Genomic DNA, 22378 nt, shown 5'->3' with positions numbered 1-22378 from the left:
TCTGACTTTGTTCCATGAAATCTCCAGGGGAGGTTCCACCCTGCTGTGTTGCTTCTTTTTCATATATGGGCATGGAGTAGGACCTAATAATCTGTGGAGAAGCCCAGTGAATAGCCTCACACCAACACACACCAACAAAGTGCTCAGAAATCCTCTGGAGGAATTACTGCACCCTCCTCACCTGCTTAAACACTGCAGCAAGAAGCCACAGCTATTTATTTTTCTCTTGTGCTGTTACATCAGGGTTTGCTGCTGACTAGGGACAGCTTTTAGATTCTTCTGCTCTCCCCCCTCTGAATCCAGGCATCTGATCAAGCATGAAAGGTGAAAAGTCACCTAAAAATCATCATTCAATGAACTGAATGTGGAAACACAACTTGTATTTCTTAACATTTTTCATGTTCTCTTGCAAAATAAGGTATGATTTTAAGACTATTGCCATAAATAATAAATGTATAAGAAACTATTATATAATAAGTTCAAATCAACATCTGATGTGTCTTCTCATTTTTTAGGGTATTACACTGAGTACAATATGAAAAACAAAGTCTGTGAGACACCTCATTAGCAGGAATATTATGTTAAGCCTTACTGACCAAGCACTGATAAGAAAAATAAACTTATTAAAATCCTCTTGCAGCACTCCAGTGGAGATAAGTCAACAATCACAGACAGTTCTCATCAGAAGATTTTGGCTGGTGGATAAGTTGTTTAGAGGCTGGCACTAGTATTTATTTAGCAAGGCAGAGGACAGGTAAAGGTAAATACTGAGGTGTGAGAATGAGAGATGGAACACCTTGAATAACTTTTGTCTTTTTTACTCAAATCACATGAGAACACTGGAACAAAGTCCTCAGCACAGATGGGAACACAGCATGCTGATGATAAATGACAGAGAGTCAGAGGGGGAAAGAAAAGCCAGTGGGAAATACAAAGCAGGGGAGGTGAGAGAGTGCTCAGCTAAGCCCTGACTATGCCAAACCCTTCCAGGCAGTTTGAAGGGGGTCAGTGTTGGTTCTTTCAAGTCATTCCTCAGGATGAAAACAACCTTCTGCCTAAAAAAACTGAAGGATTTAAATTCATTATTGCAAGACAGCAAAATGAATAACAGTGCTGTTATACCCCCATAACATGGTAAAAAAGAATACCCTGCCAAAAACCAGTGCCATGTGGAAGAGTCCTGACCACTAGAAACTCTAAATTTTCAGAGCTCCATAAGAAAATTTTAGAAAAGTTGGAAGTTTAAAACCAAGACAACTGATGTGAGGTTCTTGAAACAGCTTCAGCCCAAGAGATTGCAGTCTTGATTCCCTTCAGAGGAAGGGGGAAATTGTTGCTTGTAGGATATAGCTACTCACATCCTATGGTAGGTGGGTAAAATAGATTAGATATAATGGAACAGTGCTGGGATATGAAGATACTTGTATGAATAGAAAATGCCAAACTCCTATAAGTTTCAAAATAAACCCTCTTTCATTCAAAGTACTCAACCTTTGCACAGGTGGAAAAAAAAAAGCCTCAAACTTTCATTCAATACAGCATTTCTTTAAGAACTAAAAAAGGCACTAAATTGATGCAGGTCTACAAATTGCTGCATTAAGTCTGCTATACACAACCCACACACAATAACATAAGGGTAATGTAAAAACATGCATTAGGGATAAAAATCCCTCTCTCCCCCTGTGAAAGGATGAGCTGAGGGTTGATGGTGGGTGAGTATTGCTAGCAAAGCAAACACTTCACTACCTGTGGGTGAGCATTTCATGCATGCTCTTTATTATAAAGCCCACTGAAAACTTGAAGTTGCTTTCCTGGAGGAGCTGTTGTGTAACTCTGACATCTGGGGTTTTCAGTTGCTGCCCTGTTTGAACTGGTTATGGAACACATTAAACCCAGAAGGCCCCACTTCAGCTGTTTACAAACCTTCCCCTCTCCTCCAACAGCCCATCTTTTTCAACAGGCTCCAGTTCAGTGCTGGGACTGAAGGCTCAGGCCTGGCTTTGTTAGATAAGCCACACCATGGACTGCAGCAGGAAGCAGGCTTTGTTTAAAACATCCCTTTTCAAGAGTCCAGCAGAACCAAGACTGTTTTTTTTTTCACAAGTTTAATGTGCTGCTACAGCTTTGGATCCACCCAAACGTATAGAAATGATCTTTGATTCCACATGTATGTGCAACTATGTAAGCCCATAACTTATACAACTTGCTGGGTTACATACACCATTCATTCTTTTGTTTGTGTTTCATTATTATAGTCAGGAACAGGCAGCAAGTCCATGCATATCATGGCAATAGCACTACTAAAAAATTCAAATGAATAAATCAAAGCAAATCAAACTCTCTTTTCTGTTCACAGCTCATAAACACACTTGGAATTTGTTGCTCAAAATAGCTATGGATTTATCTGTGCAGTTCTCCTAATGCACACAAGGTGCTCACAGCAGCTCCATGCAAATATCAGAACTTCAGAATTCCTGTGAACAGAACAGGCTGCCACAAAGTGTTTTGGAAGCTGAGGGATTCAAAAAGCAACTAGATAACTCTATGAAAGGAAATCACAGCATGTTTCTATTAAACCCAAAGACTTGGGGATCTTTGAATTCCAAATCATTGAAACCTTTGGAAAAGTGCTGGAAAAGAACAAGTATTATAGGTGTTCCCTCTGCTTATCATCTACCTTAAGAAGCAAGGTGAGTGTTGGAAAGAGGTGACTGGATGTGACTGGCCACACCTTTATCTGGCCCACCCCTAACCTTCTTGTGCTTCAGAGTCTTTTGACAGACAAGTACCACTCTGCTTTTCCTATTTTTCATGTTTTTTGGCAGATATCTGCTACACTAAAAAGTCAAACTATTGACATATATTTATGGTAGAAATTCTCATTCATAAAACATTCAAAAAACTTGCTTATCTCAGTGTATCCATGGTATTTAAGCTGATTTTCTCCATTCCAGACCCACCATGGGAATTTGTGATTAACTAAGAGTATCAATAGGCTCAAAAAGCAGCTGCGCACAATCATGGACAGCAGGTCCATAAATGGATAATAATAAGAAGAGGCAGGAATGCTCCCTTGATATCCCTAAACCCAAAAGTTTTGATCTGGGACAGCAGGAAGGGAATGAATCTCAGGATGTGAGCAGACTTATGACAAAAGCTATGTTAGACTTTGTGCTCAAAACCCTCATGGCAGTGTTATTTGTTCCTTCTGATGAGGTCTACAAGACTCCATGAAGTGTAGAGTGGGAACACAAAATGGATAATACAATGGATTAGCCAAGACAAAGGAAGAATAGCACATAAAAACTCACTACATAAAACATCACCATTCTTTATAAAATTAAAAAACATGTTTAGGGAAGAAAGTCTTTATATTTCTAAAAGAAGTTAATACCTGTGGACAACAGCTGATGTTCATCTCATAGAGTAAGACTTAGCACTAGTCATACTACAGACAGGAAATTATGCAAATAATTGCATAGAAATTTATGAGCACATGGACAACATTGTGGTTTTCACAGCAATGATAGACACTTGGACCTGAGATTTCATCTACCCAAGGCTCAACTACAGCTTAAGTGACTCTGCCCAAACTGATTGAAGTAGGTCAGGTGGCAAAAGCCATGTAGCAGCAGTGGCATGGATCTCAGCTGGAGAGGAACCAAACCTCCCTGGCAGCTGCACTAGGCTCTGTGCAGTAGCAGCTATTTTCTTAGAGGGACCCAGCAATTAGTCAAAAGCTAATTTTGGAAAAGCTATGTGAGCAGCAGTAACACCGTGGAAGCAGCACAGTGATGTTTGGTACTGTGCCATTCATTACTTTCCTGGTACTGGGTAAGAGAACACTTGGAAATAACTCTGCCAGACAAAAAACTTTAGGCCTACAAACACATTTATAGGCAAGGAAGATGAATTAAAATTTACCTGCAGATTTAAGAATTTTTATAGCTTCCAATGAAGTCTAGAATATTTTGAGTCATTAGCCATTAATTGTCCAGTCTCTCACAGTTTCTGCTTTGCCCATCAGCTCATCTCTGCAACTCTACTGGACCTGGCTCTGATTCCAGCACAAAAGTCAGAGCAAAATCAGAATGGTGTGCTCCTCACTGCAGTGCCTACATGCTGATAGGATGTTATGAAACCACAATACCATTCCAAAATGGCACACAGCACATTTCTTAGTATATGAAATATGTTCTACAATAAGCTAATTGTTGATAAAAGCCTCTATAATGTTGCTAATTTTATCTGCAGAAAAGCTACTGAAAAGAATGACAATCCTGACAGGTAGATTCTTGAGTGATGTGAAGTACTGAAGTATGTTCAGGATGCTGTGCTTTTATTACCTAAGTACTAATGGCAATTTCAGAAGAGGAATCCAGGTAAAGTGGTGCATAAGAGGAGATCAGTCAGAAGAGTAATAAGCCATGTTATAAGTCAGGCAAGTGACTAACACTGGCAGGAATATAACCAGTCAGCTGGCTGTGGTCTTAAAGAAGTTAGGTAGTAAAGAAGTCAGGTAGTATGTTTAGTGCATAAAAAAAAAAGATATAAAAGGATTTAGTGGAGCAAAAAGCATTTAAATGCACAACATCAAAATCTATCATGTTATCATTCTCTGTTCCACAGAATCCAGGAGATGTGAGAAATCTTCTAAAAAGTCAAGCAGAGCATCAGCTGCAGATTCAAGATCTGATCAGAGTCTTGTCTCCCTGTGGTGTCTGCCTTACCCAATGGCAGTGACAAGAGCTGTCTGTTTGTGGGGAACAAAGCACAATTTTCTACCTTGCCTGGCATATCACAGGCTGTGTTTTCATCATACCCTAGTCAATGATAACCTAATAATAAGAAAACATTTCTTTAAAGGAATGAAATGTTCCCTCCAATAACAGAATTCCTCATCAAAATGCAACTCTGGTGCTGGTCCCATTAGCAGGAGCCAGTCCTGCAAAGTGCTGCACTCAGTCAGTCTTTAAGCACACTGTATAACCACACCTCTATTTTTGCCTTTGGGAAACACAACGACATTTTTCTCAGTCACTTCACAGGTGATTTTTCCAATGCATAAGAACTTGGCTGTCCTCTGGGAGTGCAACACAGCTGCCTTTTTATATGGGGAGGAGTATAAAGCAGCCAATACCTCTCACATGCAGCCCTCCATGGACTGGTTTTTGCAAACACAGGGCACTCAGGGCCCTAAGTGCCTTCTTTCATGAGGTATGTCCACACCTGCCATTAGCACACAGCAAATCTGATTTACCATGGATTTCCTCAGTGCATGTAATGATTCCATGGCTCTGCTGGAGCGTGCCTGGCTTGTGAGTAAAGCAAAGATTTGGTTCACATGCACAGCTCACTTGCTCCCTGCCTGTGTGAACAGCACCTGAGAAGAAGCTGGCAAGGGGCTGCTTTGACCAAACATTCCTCCAGCCTGAGGCCTCCTAGGGCACAGGTCCTGTAAATACTTGTGTGTTTAATGCTCTCCAGAATTAAGACATTTAATGCTGCCCTGCTGTGGGCATCTGTTTGGCCATCACACATTTCCAAACAGTTCTTGTCCAGCTAAATGCAGTTCAGGGCTTGGGGTCATCCTCCCTGTAGGATCCAGGATACAATGACAAAGCCTTCACACCCCATCCTTCATCCTCCACTCTCTGCTGTGCTTGCTAAGCATCAGTGTTTTCACCAAATTGAAACTATCCAAGCATAAAATTAAAATTACACACTTTAAACGATGTGTGGCAGTTTCCTATTCACTTTCACAAATCTAAGCATTATAATAATTGGGGTTTTTATGCAGTCAAAACAAATTCAACAAAAGCAACAGATTTCAGTCAATCCAAATTCAGAATGTTACAAAAAAAAACAACTTTATAATTCACAGAGATTAGCCAGAAGCATTTTTCCCCTCCTTCTTACCCCTGCCCAGGTTGGGAAGGAAGGAATTCCATTGCTGCAGGCAGTCTGGTCTCCTCCTTGGAAGGTAAAACCTGCAAGACAAGAGCTCTGTAAAGGAGGGGTACATGATAAAGAAGACACATGAGCACAACAAATGCAGATTTCTAGAAATATGCTGGAAGATCAGTTTCGTTCCCTCAGGTTTTTTTGGGACAGTGAGAGCTTTTGAGCAATAAGAAGCCTCCTTCAGTGAAGCTGTAAATGTCATTTCCCACATAGACTGCATACAAATCATGAGAGAATTTTTGAGCCATTCAAGTCCTTGCCGTATTATTTCAAGCATTCATTTATTATACTGCTTATTTAGCAAGTCAGTCTTCACACTTTGCAAATAAAATGCTTTTATGTAGGTGTGGATGGGTAGGAATTACTTGACAAATTTAGGAGAACCAAAACTTGCACAGTGACCACTAAAAAGCAGTTTGGAGAACATGACTGGTGATATGAGCCCTCAGCCAGGGGCACAAGGAATCAAGATAAAAGAGGCAGCTCCAGAGCATTCACTATGGGCAAATCTGGAGCCTGCAGCTTGCCAGGTGATGGTACAGGGGGCAAGATGAATTTGGCAAGAGTCACCTGGTGTGTAATATTTATGGTGATGGTTGTACAGGTATTAATGAAAAAGTCTGTAACCACTTAAAAGAAATTATACTTATGAATTTTAACCAGCTAATAAATAATGCCAGAGACCCTAAGTACTTGGGCAAATCATAAAAACTTCTGAAATGGAAGCATAGCACATATTATATGTAGATTTCATTGAAGTATCTGGCACAGATAATCACACCTTTATATGTAAAAACATATTTTTCAGTTAATGGCAGAGGCTAGCACAGGGAAGCTTTATGGGTATAATTATCACTAGATTGATCATTTGCAAAAATAACTGATTGCCCACAGCAGACAGGCTCCCTGGCAGAAATAAAAAAGAAAAGTTAATGCTAAATTAGAAGATAAAATTTCCCTAGAAAAGGATATGTAGCTCTACTCACCCAGCAAAAAAGTGCAGGATGTACATCTGGACTGCACCACTGAGAACTCTACCTTTTCATGACTGCTGTGGTAGGAAGAGATGCTGCCCTCTTAAAAGGTACAATGTCATCAGGTGGGATGAAAGTGGGATAAAAAAATATAGTCCACCTTTTTTTAAGGTTGCAGTACACTAATTGAGAGATGAGTAATGATGCATAAAAACAGTGAAAATTATGATCCTTTCAAAGACAGGCCATGCAAGCACTGTCTGAGAATGATTTTCATCTGAGAGCTCTTTACATGCTTACATGAATTAAATTTTTCACTTTTCAATGCGTTGCCATCCAGAAATCCTCACAGCAGAGTTTAAAAAGTAACTGTATCCAGACCCCATCTCTATCTGCTCAGAGGTACTTTTTGGGGTCAAGACCCACGAGGGACATCAGAAAGGTAGCACAGGGAAATGTCTCACAGTTGTGTAAACTGGGACTGTGTGGGTAGAGAGAAAGTCACGGCTCAAAGCTGGTGTTTATTAACGTTTCTAAAATTAGAGAATACAGATGTTTTCTTTATGTGCATAATGTAAACTCTACATTGTGTAAATGCAGTAACAGTGAAGTGAAAGTTTCCAGCACATAATTTTTTCTGCAACTATTTTGAATTCTTTTAACTATTATTTTCAAAAAACACCTATGAAGATAACTTAGCAAACTGTCTACAAGGAAAGCTGATTGACTATGGTGCAGTATATCTTATTCTTTTCATGCTGAAAAGATGAAATCATTAGAGGCTTACTATAAAAGCACTGCAAATCTGCTAAGAAGCTGGCTGGATAATTTATTTTTGTAACTCAGCGCGTTGACAGAGAATTCTTGATCTCAAAGGATATGATTAATTGTGGGCTGAGGGGATGTTTCCTTGGTTTGATTGGTCCTGCAGAGCACATTGGAGCAGGTTTGGCTCCATAATAACTTCACTGAGCTCCCAAGCAGAGGCAGCTTGCATCCAAGCTGCTGCAACTGGTTGTGCCCTTATGGATGAGCTGTAAGGACTTGGCCACAGGACCAGAGGGACTCAGGAGGGGAACAGAACAGTCTAACCCAGCTGCAGATGAAGCTGGAAACATAAATATCTGTCTTATGCTGGACTATTTCTGCCTTGGTATGATTTGAACTCACAAAAGAAGGACCACCACTGCCTGTAGGCACCAAGGCATGGCACAGAGGTGTCCAAATTATCTTTGAGCATAGCAGCCCTGGCACTGCAGTGGAGAAATGACAGTGCAGAGTCCCTGGCATCTCAGCAGGGTGATTTAATCTGCAAGGGCTCTGTGCTCCTGTCACTGGCAAGGAGGCACATCCAAACTATTTCTCCTGAACTTCTCCTGTTTTATATTAATGGCTTTCACTGCTTGGGGTATTTTAATTGTGTTCTATAGCCAAAGGCTTTATAATACCTTGATGATGTTTTATGTAGAAGCAGAAGTTTCTGGTTGCTTGAAGACTGAGATGACACCCTGAGTAATTGCACAGCTTAGGAAGATGGTATTTGAGCATATGCCTGACAATTTCACATTCTCATTTGATAACCTCATAATTTATGTGAATAATCTAAAACCACAACAGAAATGCCCCAGTGGCTCTGATGCATTCATTTTTAAAGGCAATTAGCATACACTCCCAGCTATCTAGCCAGCTTTTGATACAAATTAACTGGATGCTGATAAAGAATAAAACAGCTCAATGTGGCTGATCTCTCCTGAATTGTCCTTCAATGGGACTGTTTTCCTACATGAAATTCCCACTGAAGCATGGTCACTGTGGCAGGGTAGTGAGGTGACAATTTGAAATCATCTGTTCTGCTCTGTTTGAACATAGACAACTCCCCAGCCCAGGTCACAGGATTGTCCCACCAACAGCTTGAAAGAGAGAGGGATGAGACCTGTGCCACAGCAGTGAGACCAAGTTGGGAATCTGGCTGCCTAACACTTTGTCCTGAAAATTATGCTCCATTAGCACAGCTAATAGGGAAGGAATATATTCAAAAGAAAGAAAGCAGAGTGTATTTTCCTGTCTTTTTTTTTTTTTTTTTTTCCTGGGCAGGGGGGAGACAGCTTGTTTTGTAATAATGCCACCTTAAAGTGTGAAACAGAAGACAAACCATGAATAAAGTTAAATGGAAAATATTATTTATAGATCTTATAGAGGAATGGAGATGCTTTAATTCTCCCTTCCAGCTTTACTAGCACTGTTGAGTAAAATACTCTTTCCCCTCACATATGACATGGTCACAACTATGCAGCTGAGCAGCATTTCTGTTTAGATGAAGACTTCATCCAGTCCTGATAAAACTGTTAATTCCTGCAACACAGATACTGCTCTCATTGAAATCCATCTTGCATGCTCATTATATTTATAATATATGTACAAAGCCGACCACAAAAGCCAAAGGAATGCTGTATGGCAAGCTTGAAATTTTATTATTTACAGAGATTGTGTCGCTTTGTAATTTCAGTTTTCACCTCTTGATGGTTTTTGCAGGCCTTTATGAGAAGATATATACAGATAAGATAGACAGGGGAAACCAGAATGTCTGGCCCAAGTCAGAACTAAATCAGTTTTCCTCACCTCAGGATTTGATCCAGGCTTTTGTTGTTCAAAAGCTTCTTGTTTCTCACTGAAGCCAGCATTCAGAGTTTGCAGTTGCCATGTGCTGCTTTAAAGATAGTCTGCTTGCCAGAAACAGGGAAGGATGTCTGTGTGAAAGAAAGAAGCAGCAGGAGCAGAGGAACCTTTAACCCACAAAGGTTTGTAATTTTCAGGAAAGTGTACTTAGTAATTAAAAACAAATGGAAATATAGGATGAAAACTATGTATTAGCAGAACTGGCTTTTTAGAAATAAAATGTTTTCTTGGGGTTTTCTGTCCCCACTATTTATCAGAAGTTTTAAATAAAAATTACTTATTAAAAAATTTATCTAGATGACTACATGAATGAATCAACACAGAAATAGATAACAAAGCTGAGGTAAAAACATATGGTGGCTTAGTGAAGAGTAAGTGTCCAAAAAACAGTACAAACCACAACATAAAAACTGACATGATATTATTAATTGACATTTGTAAAGTCTATTATTCTCTATTCCTCTAAATATGACTTCAATTTTCTATTCCTTCCAACACTCAAACACTGGATTACACTACTGTGCATTTCCCCTTTTTTGGCACAAAAAAAACCCAAACACCATTAAAATACACAAATTAGTCAAAGCTCCCATGGAGTTTTACTACATCAATCAATACATTTTAAAGGATTCTCTTTAGTTTTGCATTATAAATAAAGTTGATGTTTTTCTCTGCTTAGAGACTGGGATGACTTTTCACTTCCAAAACTTCTTACCTTTGTTTGAACTGTTCCACCAGTATTAAACCTTCCTCTCTGGTTTTTAACTATTCAGGATATTATTAGCAGATTAAAAATGCACATTATTTTTTGAGCATGTCATACATTTTACTTCATCTTTTCTAACTTGATATGTATGTTGCTCCTTATGAATGAGAGATTGTGAAAGCTGTGAATTATCCTGAACTGAATCCCACAGCCCTCTTCTAAATAGTTATTCTAGTCCTTGGATGAACAGATTTATTGTGCTAAACAAAAGATATCAAGCAATTTTCAGAAAAATGCATCTAGTAATCAAAAAATTATTTATTCTTGATGTAAAGTGGCCATCATCCAGTGCAGCCACCAATAAGCTTCAGGGTTTATAAATGTAAGTCAACTTACTGACCAAAATTTCAATTTTAAGGTCTGTCTATAGCAAGGAAATGTACCATATTTTAAAAGACACATGCATCAGATATATATATATGTCTTCTCATGTCACATATTTTACTATATTAGAGAACTAGAGAAGGGGGAGAAATTCTCATCATTTAAAAAAATAGTTACTGCTGATCATATGCAAAAGACTGTACATACATCTAATTGAATAACATTAAAATATAGAATTAGGGACAACTTATGTAACACTTCCAGAGCCTTAAGTTTACAGAATTGTCCCAGTTGAAAAATATTTTTTCATGTATGAGCAATCCTTTGAATTTCAGTAGTCTATAAACCCCTCCTTGCCTTGCCAAAGTATGAAAAAAGGAAAGAGAACTGTATTCCATCTCCTGTTTTGATTTATTACTGGTTTATTTGACATTTCTTGTCAGAGTAAATGGCCTTCAGCAATACACACTACAGTTAAACAAATGCCAAGTAAAATCAAATAATTCTGCCATAGGTTCTTAGCTTTCAGTTGTGCCCTTGGCTGAAAAATTCTTCCATGTAACTTGAAAATCAATAGTGTGGTCTTATTAGTCCTGCTAAAAACATGAAAATAATTTCCTCCTGTTAGCAAGGATTTTATCTGTATTTTCACAGATACAAATATTCACTGAAAATTCTGGTTTAGGGGATATACAAAGCCCATTCTAAGGCCATTTGAAATCTGCAGGCATAATGAAGTGCAAAAACAGATAATCCAACATTCCAAAATTGTCAATGAATTTCCAAAAACACTGTGTTCTTTTATATTTCTTACAGAATTAGTCTATTTATTTTACTTAAAATTAAATTTAAAGCAGGATAGCATACATTAAGCTCTAACAAAATGCATTAAAATTCTCAAAACACAACTTAGATTTAACATCTTGAGCAGTTCATGTTTGTGTAATAGGCCAAACCTCAGCACCAATGGGAAATGCCATTAAGTAGACTGAAAGTTTATTGAAGGGATATTTTTGAGGTTTTGGCAGCAGCTGCTTCACTTGCAGGTGTAAAGAACATTCCTTCAATTCAATTATTTCAATACCCATCTCCTACAACTTTGTGAGTTAACTGGTAAATCAGTTCAGCAAGACTCACTTTTTTGAAGTAAGAGGTTGTCAATTCAAAAATGGACAAATACAGTAACCACAATATGTCTGTTTACTAATCACATACAATGCTTCCCAAGAACACTTTTTAAAGTTTCAGAAATTTGATGTTATTTTTCAATGTTTTCTCTACATTTTTGTGGAATCCACTTTTGAATTAATGTGTAATTGGGTGGACAGTAAGCCAAGCTAATATTCTTTCAGTGGTTAATGCTCTTATTGGTGATTCTCAATGGCTATTCATAATTGTCTAATAAAATTAAATTATAAAAAAAAAGCAAAAGGCATTTATATGTATTTTAAAATGTTGATAATATTTCTCATTGAGTATTTTCCTTAGGAAATATGAGCTTTGCACTTGCTTGCAATTGACATCTTTAATCGCTGAAAGAGAGAGGAAATCTACTTCCACACAGAGAAATTATCAAATCAGTGCAAATGCAAGGCAAGTTTAGAACTAATATTTGATTTTAGTCTTCCTGATTGATTATAATCATAATAAAAACATCACTTAAGTTGAATCTTTGCAGCTTTTTTCAATACAAGCATTGTTGCTTGTGTCACAAGCGAGATATTGCAGTGTGGAGACATCACGTTTATAACATATATATATATACTTTATAACTGTACCAAACCCCAATAATCAAGAAACTGAAAGGATCAGACCAAAGATGCCTTTTGGTTTGGGAGTTACAGACTTGGCCTGGGGACACCAAAGATGCTCAGCCTCTGATCTTAATTCATACAAGAACCAAAACCATCTGCCTGGTTCTTCAGGCAGGATCCATCAATGAAATGCCCAGTGGATAAAACTGCTGTCAAGAATGTTTATCTACAAGGTCACCAATTTTAACATAATGGCCTATCAGAGGAAAACATTTCTGCCAGGAACTTAGCAAGGGTTATCCTGGCCAATGCAGAGCTGGAAATACTTTGAACCAAGGTCACTGCCAGCCCTCTCCGAGCCACAGCCTTCATGGGTGACATTTCCATGCCACAAACTATTTTGGAAATAAATACAGCTACCACACAACACAGCCTTGTGCTCCCTTCCCCACAGATCTGGTTCCCATGGCAGTGAAACCATCTTCACCTGCTTTTGGTAGCACATCCCCCTTGTGCCACCCCCACCCTGGCACGCCCCAAACATCCTAAATGTGCAAACTCTGGCAGCTTTGTTAAAATTAACAGCCTGGGGGCTGGAGGGATGTAAACTCAAGCCTCCTCTCTCAGATGAAGATCACTGATAACCCTCCCAGAGCTCCAACAAACAAACAAATGCAGGAAATGCCAACCATGTGTCATGTAACCATGGCAAAGTGTGGGCAGCAAAACCGTGATGGTTTGGAATGGTTTAAAATATCCTCATTGTCATGAGGGAGGCCAATGGATGGCCAAAACACAAAGAGGGTTTAGACCAACCATACAATCCAGGATTAGGGACAAAACTGGGGTTGGTGTTACTCTTTGCATTGGACCTTGTCAGAAAACATCAATCTAATGAGAAAATTCCAAATTATGTTCCATTTTTATACATCTCCTTTCCCTTTATCCCCCAGGATCTAAATCTCAAAGCACCCAAGACCATGGTATCAATGTAAAAGGGACAGAGTGCAGGTCCCTTTGTACCCTTCTTTAAACTTTAAAAAGCCATCATGAGCAGCCTGTTGGCTGCCTGGGCATTTCTGCATTACTAAGCCAATGATGACACATTTAGGAAAATGTTCCTTTGAAGATTTTGCAGGTTAGCAGATATTACTGTTAGGAAGTCAAATGGTAAACTAACATTTAGTACAATATAACTGCACATTTTAATGGCTTCTTGAAAGCCTCTTAGTAGCTCATCTGAGCCATGATTTTTCCATACTATTTCTATTTTAATAACAGTGTCTCCACACCAGCTGACAACTTTCGCACATTTTATTTTTCCCCTGTGTGCTGCAACATGACCAAGGTTATTGCAAACTGCCATTCTCTTCTTATTTTATTTTTACATCCATCTTATCTAATATTACTCATCTGTTACAGCTGCAAAGCCACATTAGTAAAGCAGACAGCTATGCAACTCTGTAACCCAGCAGAAAAATCTTAAATTTATGTACATGAGGGTTCTTTGGAAATTTTTTTTTTTTTTTTTTGACAGGAAGATGAGTAAAGCAGAGACACAGGTGCCTGCTGCCACTTGAGAAAATTGTGGCCTTTCTCTGGGCTCTGTTGAGTCACTCTGAAGTGCAGGACTCACGGACATTTGGCTGTGTGGGCCCTGCTCAGCAGCATTCCTGGGAGGAAAAATGGCTGAATAGCATCCATATGGCTGACAGCTTGCTATGAGGAGCAGCCAGCTAAACAATTTGTCAGCAGAGGAGGGCAAAAAGTACATTCTGAATATAACTCTTTCAACATATTCATTTAGGAGGAGTAGGTAGTTATCCAACACGCTGTAGGTTCATCTGGTGGAGAATAACTACCAATAAAGGCTGTTGTTTTCTCTGTGTGCAATACCTGAATAGTTTGAGGGAATTGTCATCATGATAAGACCAGAAATTGGAAATAGTGATGTGACTTGAAGGGTGATGAGCTATTGGTATGAAATCAGTAGATTGGATGTAGACAATAAAGCCAGTGGAGTGAAAATACTGAATATAAAATAGGATCTTAGAATTTTGCACCCTGTACATCTTTCAAGAGATTGTTTCCATATTGTATAATGAGCCCTTGTATGCACAGCATGTTTATATAACTTAGTATCAGCCTTAGTGCCTTAAATATCTTCATATATCAAAATCTTAGTCTAAGATTGTACCTGCCCTGCTTTTTCACTTATAAACATGCACAGTCCATTTGAAAATGTTACCAGTCTTTATTTTCTCAGTCTCAGTCAGTGCCTGACACCTTTTCCTCTCAATCACCTTTGAGTAAACTGGAGGTATGCAAAACACTTAAAGCAACACTGGTCAACCTCCTCCCTCTTTTCCCCCTCCACTCCAAGATCTTAAACATTATTTATGGGGGAAAGGAAAAGAAGGATTTTTTTCAGTGATGTCTATGATATGGAAGTAGTAATAGCACCCATGGGAACAATATTATATTTATTATTTTATCAACTCTGAGCTAGAGGGTGATCAACACTAACAATCTCTCAAAAAAAAAAAAAAAAAAAAAAAAAAAAAAAAAAAAAAAAGATAAATAAATCAAGGAGAAGTTATAAAAGAAGTAAAAGTGATACATTCACTCTTCTATCTTCTTTCCTTCATGGAATGCTATCCTTCTATTTATTACTCCTATCCTTTAATAAGAATAGAACAGGAACCTGCAAATTAGAATGCTTGACAGAGTGAGCTATACTTTGTCTTCTCCATACACTCTAGATTAAGGACCTCTCATTTCTAATGCAATAGCCTACCACTTCATAGAATTGCTTTAAAGGTCTGACTTTCATCATGGATATTTTTTGATACAAAATTTTACACACACAAGTAATTGCAGACATAGTTTTGCTCTATTCAGCTATCATTTGGAGGCCCATTCAAATAATCAGTTGACCTATTACTTGTTGCCTTTGCAATCAAATAACTAATTCTAGGTAACCAAATTTCAGAGATCTGATCTAAAAGCTGCTATTATCCTAATAGCTAAATTATGCTAATTACTCATTAGTATTTTCAAGGGTATGCCAAACAAGTCAAGAGATGCCACAAAGAAAATCAAGTTTTGCTGTCAATGTGCTTGTCACCATGCAGGATGGTAAGAGAATTGCAGTGGCAGTGATTAAATGGGAATTTATGCAGGATTTGCTTTTAGTCCAAATCACAATAAGGACACAAAAGTGTAGCTACAGAAAAAGTATCACAGAATGGTGATCCTTAATCAAAGTGACTTTTGCTGGATTCTCTCCCATAGCTTCATCTCTTTTGAACTGAGAAAAAATGCAGTAAAATAATGCAAAAAGTAATTTTGATTTAAAAATTAATGCTAAATGCTAATTTCAGACTCACAGCATTAGAAGAAGAATTTGATTTTTAAATCAGCTTCTGAGTAACAGATGAAATTAGGGCAAAAATTTATCTAGATTCAAATGAGAAGAATATTTACTGTAACAGATGCTGTAGAAAAGTATCTCTTCAGTAATAATGGATAAGTATTAGAAGCAGTGAAGAGTGGTTTAGGCATATATTCATGATTATTAGGAATAAATATTTAGGTTCTTGATATATTTGTCATGCTCTTATACTTTTAGTTTTTATTCTGTCTCCTCATACAGCTTCTTAAAGATAACATACTCTGAATTCAAAAACCAAAACTCAAATCCAGTGAAACTCGTAAGTGAAAGTCCAGACCTAAACTAAAGTCCAGACCAGAACTAAAAAGTCCCTCTGTAATTCTGCACATGCACACTTCCATATTTTACACAAGGACCCAGATCTGTTGTTTTCATACATTAGATATGAAAGAAGAACCTTAATCAATTACTTAATACAGCACCTAATTGCTACTAAATGTCCAAATTTTACACAAAGGTAATTTCACCTCCTTGCATCTTCTCTCAGCATTTGAATTTTAACTAATTTGTGCTGGTATTCTGCTTATTCATGAAATCAAAGCATGTGACTTTTAGAAGACAAGGATCTCTTCTTTTTCTGAAATGCAGTTCTGAAAACACAGAACATGTGTTATTCATCAGCAGTAGTAGAAAAGAATATTTGAAATTCTCCCTTTTTATTTGTCTGTAAGACAACACATGCAAACTTTTTCTCATTTGCTTTGCAACACTTGGATATGCAACAGCAAAAATGTTTCTGGAGTTAGTCACTACTTAGCAAATAGCAGATATTAATTCCAAATACTTTAAGACCATCACATAGCCATAAATAGATTTAAAAGTTATGAACAAATATCTGTGACTACAGCAAATTCCCTAGGAAAGTTCTGAAACAGCATTAAGCACCGTGGGAACAAGAGAGTGCAGGTGATTCTGACTGAGATCACAAGAAACAGAAGGAGCTGAATGTGGCACTTGTTAATGGCAATCAGTGCCCAAATGTATGGAAATATTTGTCTTCAGTGGAGCACTTCAGTGTGGATACTTCCCAGCAGTGCACAAGCAAAGAAGCCTGTTTGCTAAACTGAATTTATTAACCTCATACTCAACTACAACATGCCAATAGAACAGAAATAATATTGGTCTTCACCTGTACCTTCAAGCAGCTGCCCTCAGTAGGCTCAGATTTAGTTGAAAAAGCAAAACAGCAAAGGTGTCGTGGGTAAAGTTTGTAGATGTTTGCTTGGGGACTTTCACAAAAATACTTTACAGATTTCCCACAATAGGTAGAGAACTATAAAATTCAAAAAGCCACAGGTATCAAGGACCCAGAAGGATTTCTTCAGTGACCTACATGAAACTTCAGTTATTGGGATTTTTTTCCCCCTTTTAAAAAGAAAAAGTTTTGAAGAAATATAAAACATCATTTTTAAAAGGCAACATGCGCCTCAAAAGACATGTTCTTCCAGTCTGAAAGTCCCCACAATGGATCAGTTTGGACTCATTTTTATTATGAGACGGATTCTGAGTGCCTAAACATAAGGAAAAACTCTATAATAGTCCATTTTTTTTTTTACCCTCTGAGGTCTCCTTTCACAGGAGCAGTCAGGCAGTGGAAGTACACATTCATTTCTATGGAGGCTGAAGACCTGGAGCTCTTTATAGGACAAGGAAATTTAACATCCCTATATAAGGCAAGTCAGGGATGCTTATGCTTTGTTATCAGTGAAAGGCACCTTGTAAGGCAATTCTTCTGCTACTCCACTGCTATCATTTTGCTGGAAGACTTATTAAATCAAAATTGAACCTGAAGTGTCTCTACAATCCGTGAAACTACAGAGACAGTTCTATTTCCACAAGTGCTCCAAGAGTCTTCTGGACAACCAAGCTAAATGTTTAAATCACTAATGTTAGTCTGAATTAATTTGTTAACCTGTTTAATTAAATTATAGGCTGCTTTCATGCCCATAGTTATACACTGAGCCTTAGAGAAACATTTATTTCCATGCTGCCTTACATTGTACTAAGAGAAAAATTGACATAAGACTGAGGCACATGGTTGTTCCATTGTTTTTTCCTCCTCATCCCTCCTCCACACTGCCCTTCCTTCTTGAAGCACAATAGGCCATCAGTTCAGAGCAATTTATTTTTGCTACACAAGCCTGACTGAGCTGGTCCCATGTGAGAATGCAAAGATAATAGAAAAAGGAATAATAAAAATTAATCTCCTAGTTATAGTCCACAAGGGGAAAGTTTGCACTTGGAGATGCTTCCCTAGCCCTCTTTTCATCTTTGCTCCTACCATGGTGCACAAAGCTCTGAAAACCAAGTAAATTTGTGTGTAAATCAGAGCCAAGGAAGCCTGACCCGGTAAAGATTTGTGGTTCAAAATAACAACTGGCTGGTGATGAACCAGGTAATCCCCAACTCCCCCTTACTTGCTTATTGTCACTCTTTGGTCAGTGACAAGAAACTTGTGACCACATTTATTTATTGACCTCTGAGTTGGCCTGGCCTAGCAACAATTAATTTTGAATTGTTGGTGGCTCTGGTGGCCACAGAGCCACAAGATTGTGAGAGCAGCATAAGGGAGGGAGCAGCAATGCACAGATCTTTTGTCCAGGAACAGCCCATGTTTTCCTTTACGTTAAGCTAAGCTGGAAACTGCAAATATATCTGAAAGATCTAACCTTTTGTCAAAAGTTACTTATGTCAGCAATAGACTGAAACCATAAGGTAGAAGCCTCAGAGGTAGATGCCTCTGAGCATCTCAGATATGATCAGAGAATCACAGAATATGCTGAGCTAGAAGAGACCCAAAAGGATCACGAGTCCAACTCCTGGCCCTGCACAGGACACCCCAAGTTCTCACCCTGTGCCTGAGAACATTGTCAAACACTCCCTGAACTCTGTGAGTCTTGGTGCTGTCACCACTGCCTGGGGAGCCTGTTCAGTGCCCAGCCACCCTCTGGGGGGAGAATCTTTCCTGATACCCAAACCTGACAACTCCAGGCCCATCCCTGGGGTCCTGTCCCTGCTCACCACAAGGAGATCAGTGCCTGCCCCTCCTGTTCCCCTGATGGGGGGGTTGGAACTGCAGTGAGCTCTCCCCTCAGTCTCCTCCAGGCTGAACAGAACAAGTGACCTCAGCTGCTCCTGACACAGCTTCCCCTCAAGGCCCTTCACCATCAGGAATGCAGAGGTTACATCAGGCTAACAATGTTTTCTGCAAAAAAAAAAAAAAAGTGAAAGATTATTCTGCTGTCCCAGGACAATAAGAAAAGCAGACCACAGACTGAAGCTGCACATCACTACTAGCTAGCATGACTTCTTAAATAAATCTAACAAGATATGAACTTCTTAATACTTAAATGTTTGAATCAGAACATTAAGAATTATGTATTTCTTGCTGCATGTAAAGGAAATTTCTATCACAAAGAAATGCAAAAATATCCTTAAAAAACAAATTGGCTTTTTAAGGCTGTTAGATTTTGCTTTCTCAAATCATAATAGTATGACCAAGTGACCAATTTCCCTCAGGAAAGGGAGAAGAAACAAGATCTAATTTCTGAATGGCCATAGTTAGAAGTAGCAAGCACATGAAAAGCCTAAATTTGGAATAATGTCACTTGCTTCACAGATGGAAAAAAATCACCACACATTCATTAAGATTGAAATTAAAGGCATGGAATTTCATAAAAAAAAAAAAACAGGAAAGAAATTAATTTTTTTGTCAATAAGCATTTCTAAATTAGCTGGAACAGTTTCTGGAGCAGTTATTTTCTTGGTTACTGAAAACATAACATGCTTTTGTTTTCAGCAGATGTTGTTTAGTTGTTCAGAATCCCACTACTTTGAAATTCAAGGGAAAACAGCAACCTGACTTCCAAACTCTTAGACAAGTTTCAATGTCCTGAAATTTGTGATTCTTTAGCTTTGACTTTTCACTTCTGATTTTTGAATACAGAATACAATCAATTCAATATTTAAAGAGCTCCTCTGCAAAGGCAGACTGCAGATATTCTTACAGTATTTAACTTAAATGAAAGACAATGTTCTCAGTGCAATTTATTGATTCCAGAAGTTCAGCCTTTAGGGAGAACACCCAAATCAAAAAACTTATGAACAAAGCTGAAAAGAACACTTACAGATTTGAGGGTCTTAAAATATTTGGTTTTAGAAATGCTTCCACAAAGCACAAGTTGACACCATCAAAGTTTAAATATCAGCACAATCAAATCACAAGAGGGAGACTGAAATAATTAAAAAGGCTGTCTATCCCAAAAGTTGGACACCATTGGATATTATTAGAGAAAGCTGATCTCTGAAACTGCTTCCAGAGCACCTACATTTGTCTACAAAATTAAAGTTTCTTTCAAACTAACTTGAACATTTCTGAAAATATCCCTCTTCTGAGTTCTATAAGCTGCTACGCTTTCTTTTTAAGTTTTATTTAATATTTTAATTATCCTGAATCCAAATGTTTGGAAAATGCAAAGGAAAATGCTACTGCCCCCTCAAAATACTGAAAAACCTCCTTGCAAGCCCTATATATTCCTAAATGCCCAGTCACTGTTGTAAATAGTCCTTATAAATGTCTTGCCTGGATGAAACCCTCAGCTCCAAAGCTCTCTAAACCAGAGATGATGTTAAGAGCCTTTATTGCTGAAATCCAGGTGGTTTTGTTTTCCTTCTTCTAGAAACAGTATTTTTTTCCCCCATCACAAAATGTGATAAATGTATTTTAAATCAAAAAGATAAGCAGCTTCTTCTCCCTTTATTTCATAACATATAATAATCATACTGCTTTCTTTTTGCTAAAAGAGGATAAAACACACATAATAAATATAAATTCTTTAGGATGGGCAGGATAGTCTTAAACTTTAGTAATGTTAGCAACCTCTGTCAAGAGATGGCCAACTTGATTGCACAGTCAAAGGCTGTGTTTGAGACATGCAGGTAAATTTGTGATAAAGTCTGTGCATGATGGACAAAGCACTTTTACTAGAGCCCAATAAACAGTGTTGGCTGAATGTAAATTTCTGCATTTCCAAAATCGTTTGAACCAACACTTGCCAGCATTTTATCCACCAGAATACACCAAGAACAGCTTTTAAAAATGCAGAAATGCCAAGGGATACACCAGCCACCAGAGGGAGTCTCCAGCTCCAAAAATGTGATCCAACCCAACAAAGTCTGGCCAGGAGCTCACACCTGAACATTCCCATACTTTAACACACAAAATTGCAGGGCTCAGAGTGTGATCCAGGCTTCACTCTGACCTTTGTTTATACAATCTAAAGTGTTTGAGAAATATTATTTCATTTGTTCTTTCCTTTCCTATAAAGGCAGAAAGATAGCACCCTCCATCACATATTATCCATTCCTAATACAAATAGTCCAATTTTAAGAAACAGTGCCACGACAAATGGTGCTTGTATATCAGAAAAGCTATAAACAGCTGAGATTGCCATGGCAACACTTTGGCTCCCCAATTTACATAAATCCTGGGTAACATTCTGACAAATCTCAAAAGGAGAATTTCAAAGGTAGCAAAGGTAGGACTCTGCCAAAAGAGACCTTGGGACAGCTGTGCACAAGGAACAACTGGAATTATTACTATTCCTGCCTGTCCCACTGGTGAAGTGAAGCCATTTAATCTCTGCTGAAGGCACCATTGGTTGACATTTATGACATTACAGCATAAATGTTAAATGCTGCAATTAGATTTTAGGCTGTTTATAATTCTTGTGCATAGCTTTCATCTTCTGTTCTAATTCTCACACCTGGAGCTTCATTTTATTTTTGAAGACAAGGCTATCAATGGCATTTTCATATATGTTTCAGCCACTCAAGTTCTTCTCTTCTGGGAAAGCTCTAAACCAAAGATTTTATTGTTTTCTCTGCCTTTTAAGAAAACCCCATACATTCTAAAAAGCAACTCCAAAACTGGGGTTCAGGGTTTGCTGCTATAACTAAAACAAGCCTGATCATCTGCTTTCCAGAATTTTTGACTTTGCTGCAATATACTATGTCACACTCATTTCTTTAATTGCACAATGAGTGTCCTAAAGAACAGAGACCAACAAGTTTAAAAATTCTATGGAAAATCAGATGGTACCTGGTGAAGGGAACATAGGAGTAGAGGCAATATGTAAAAAGCTTATTAATACAAGGTTTCTCCAGTCAATGAATAAATTAGAAGGAGCAAACCCATATATGTTAAGTTTCTGTCAAGATCATGAAGAAGGTAGTAAAAAAAAATCCCTTACCTGCAATAAAAATGAGAGCAATAAAGATATGGAGTGTGAAAGCTCTCAGATCAGAGATTTATCCCTGGGAACAGCAATAAAACTAGGTAGTGCAATTTAATTATGAAAGGGAAACATCTTGGACAACAAATTTATGGTGAGGTTCCAGCACACAATTTAATATACAATATTTTGTATCCCATAGAATCATCTCTACTCACCATAAATCAATAGGG

General features: G+C 38.1%; 1 long non-coding RNA gene across 1 annotated transcript in view; it reads right to left on the bottom strand.

The window, feature by feature from the left end:
- Positions 1-208: 208 nt before the first annotated feature.
- The window catches only part of LOC306808325, a 38861-nt gene continuing 16691 nt past the window's right edge, over positions 209-22378 (bottom strand). Inside the window, exons 2-4 of the long non-coding RNA XR_013775966.1 lie at positions 9558-9685; positions 5920-5990; positions 209-336 (exon numbers count right to left, since the gene is read on the bottom strand). This is a non-coding gene — a long non-coding RNA (uncharacterized lncRNA). The remainder of the gene's footprint in view (positions 337-5919; positions 5991-9557; positions 9686-22378) is intronic.

Source organism: Erithacus rubecula (assembly GCF_903797595.1).
Source record: "Erithacus rubecula genome assembly, chromosome: 1".
NCBI lineage: Eukaryota > Metazoa > Chordata > Aves > Passeriformes > Muscicapidae > Erithacus > Erithacus rubecula.
This window is presented reverse-complemented; position numbering and strand designations above follow the sequence as displayed.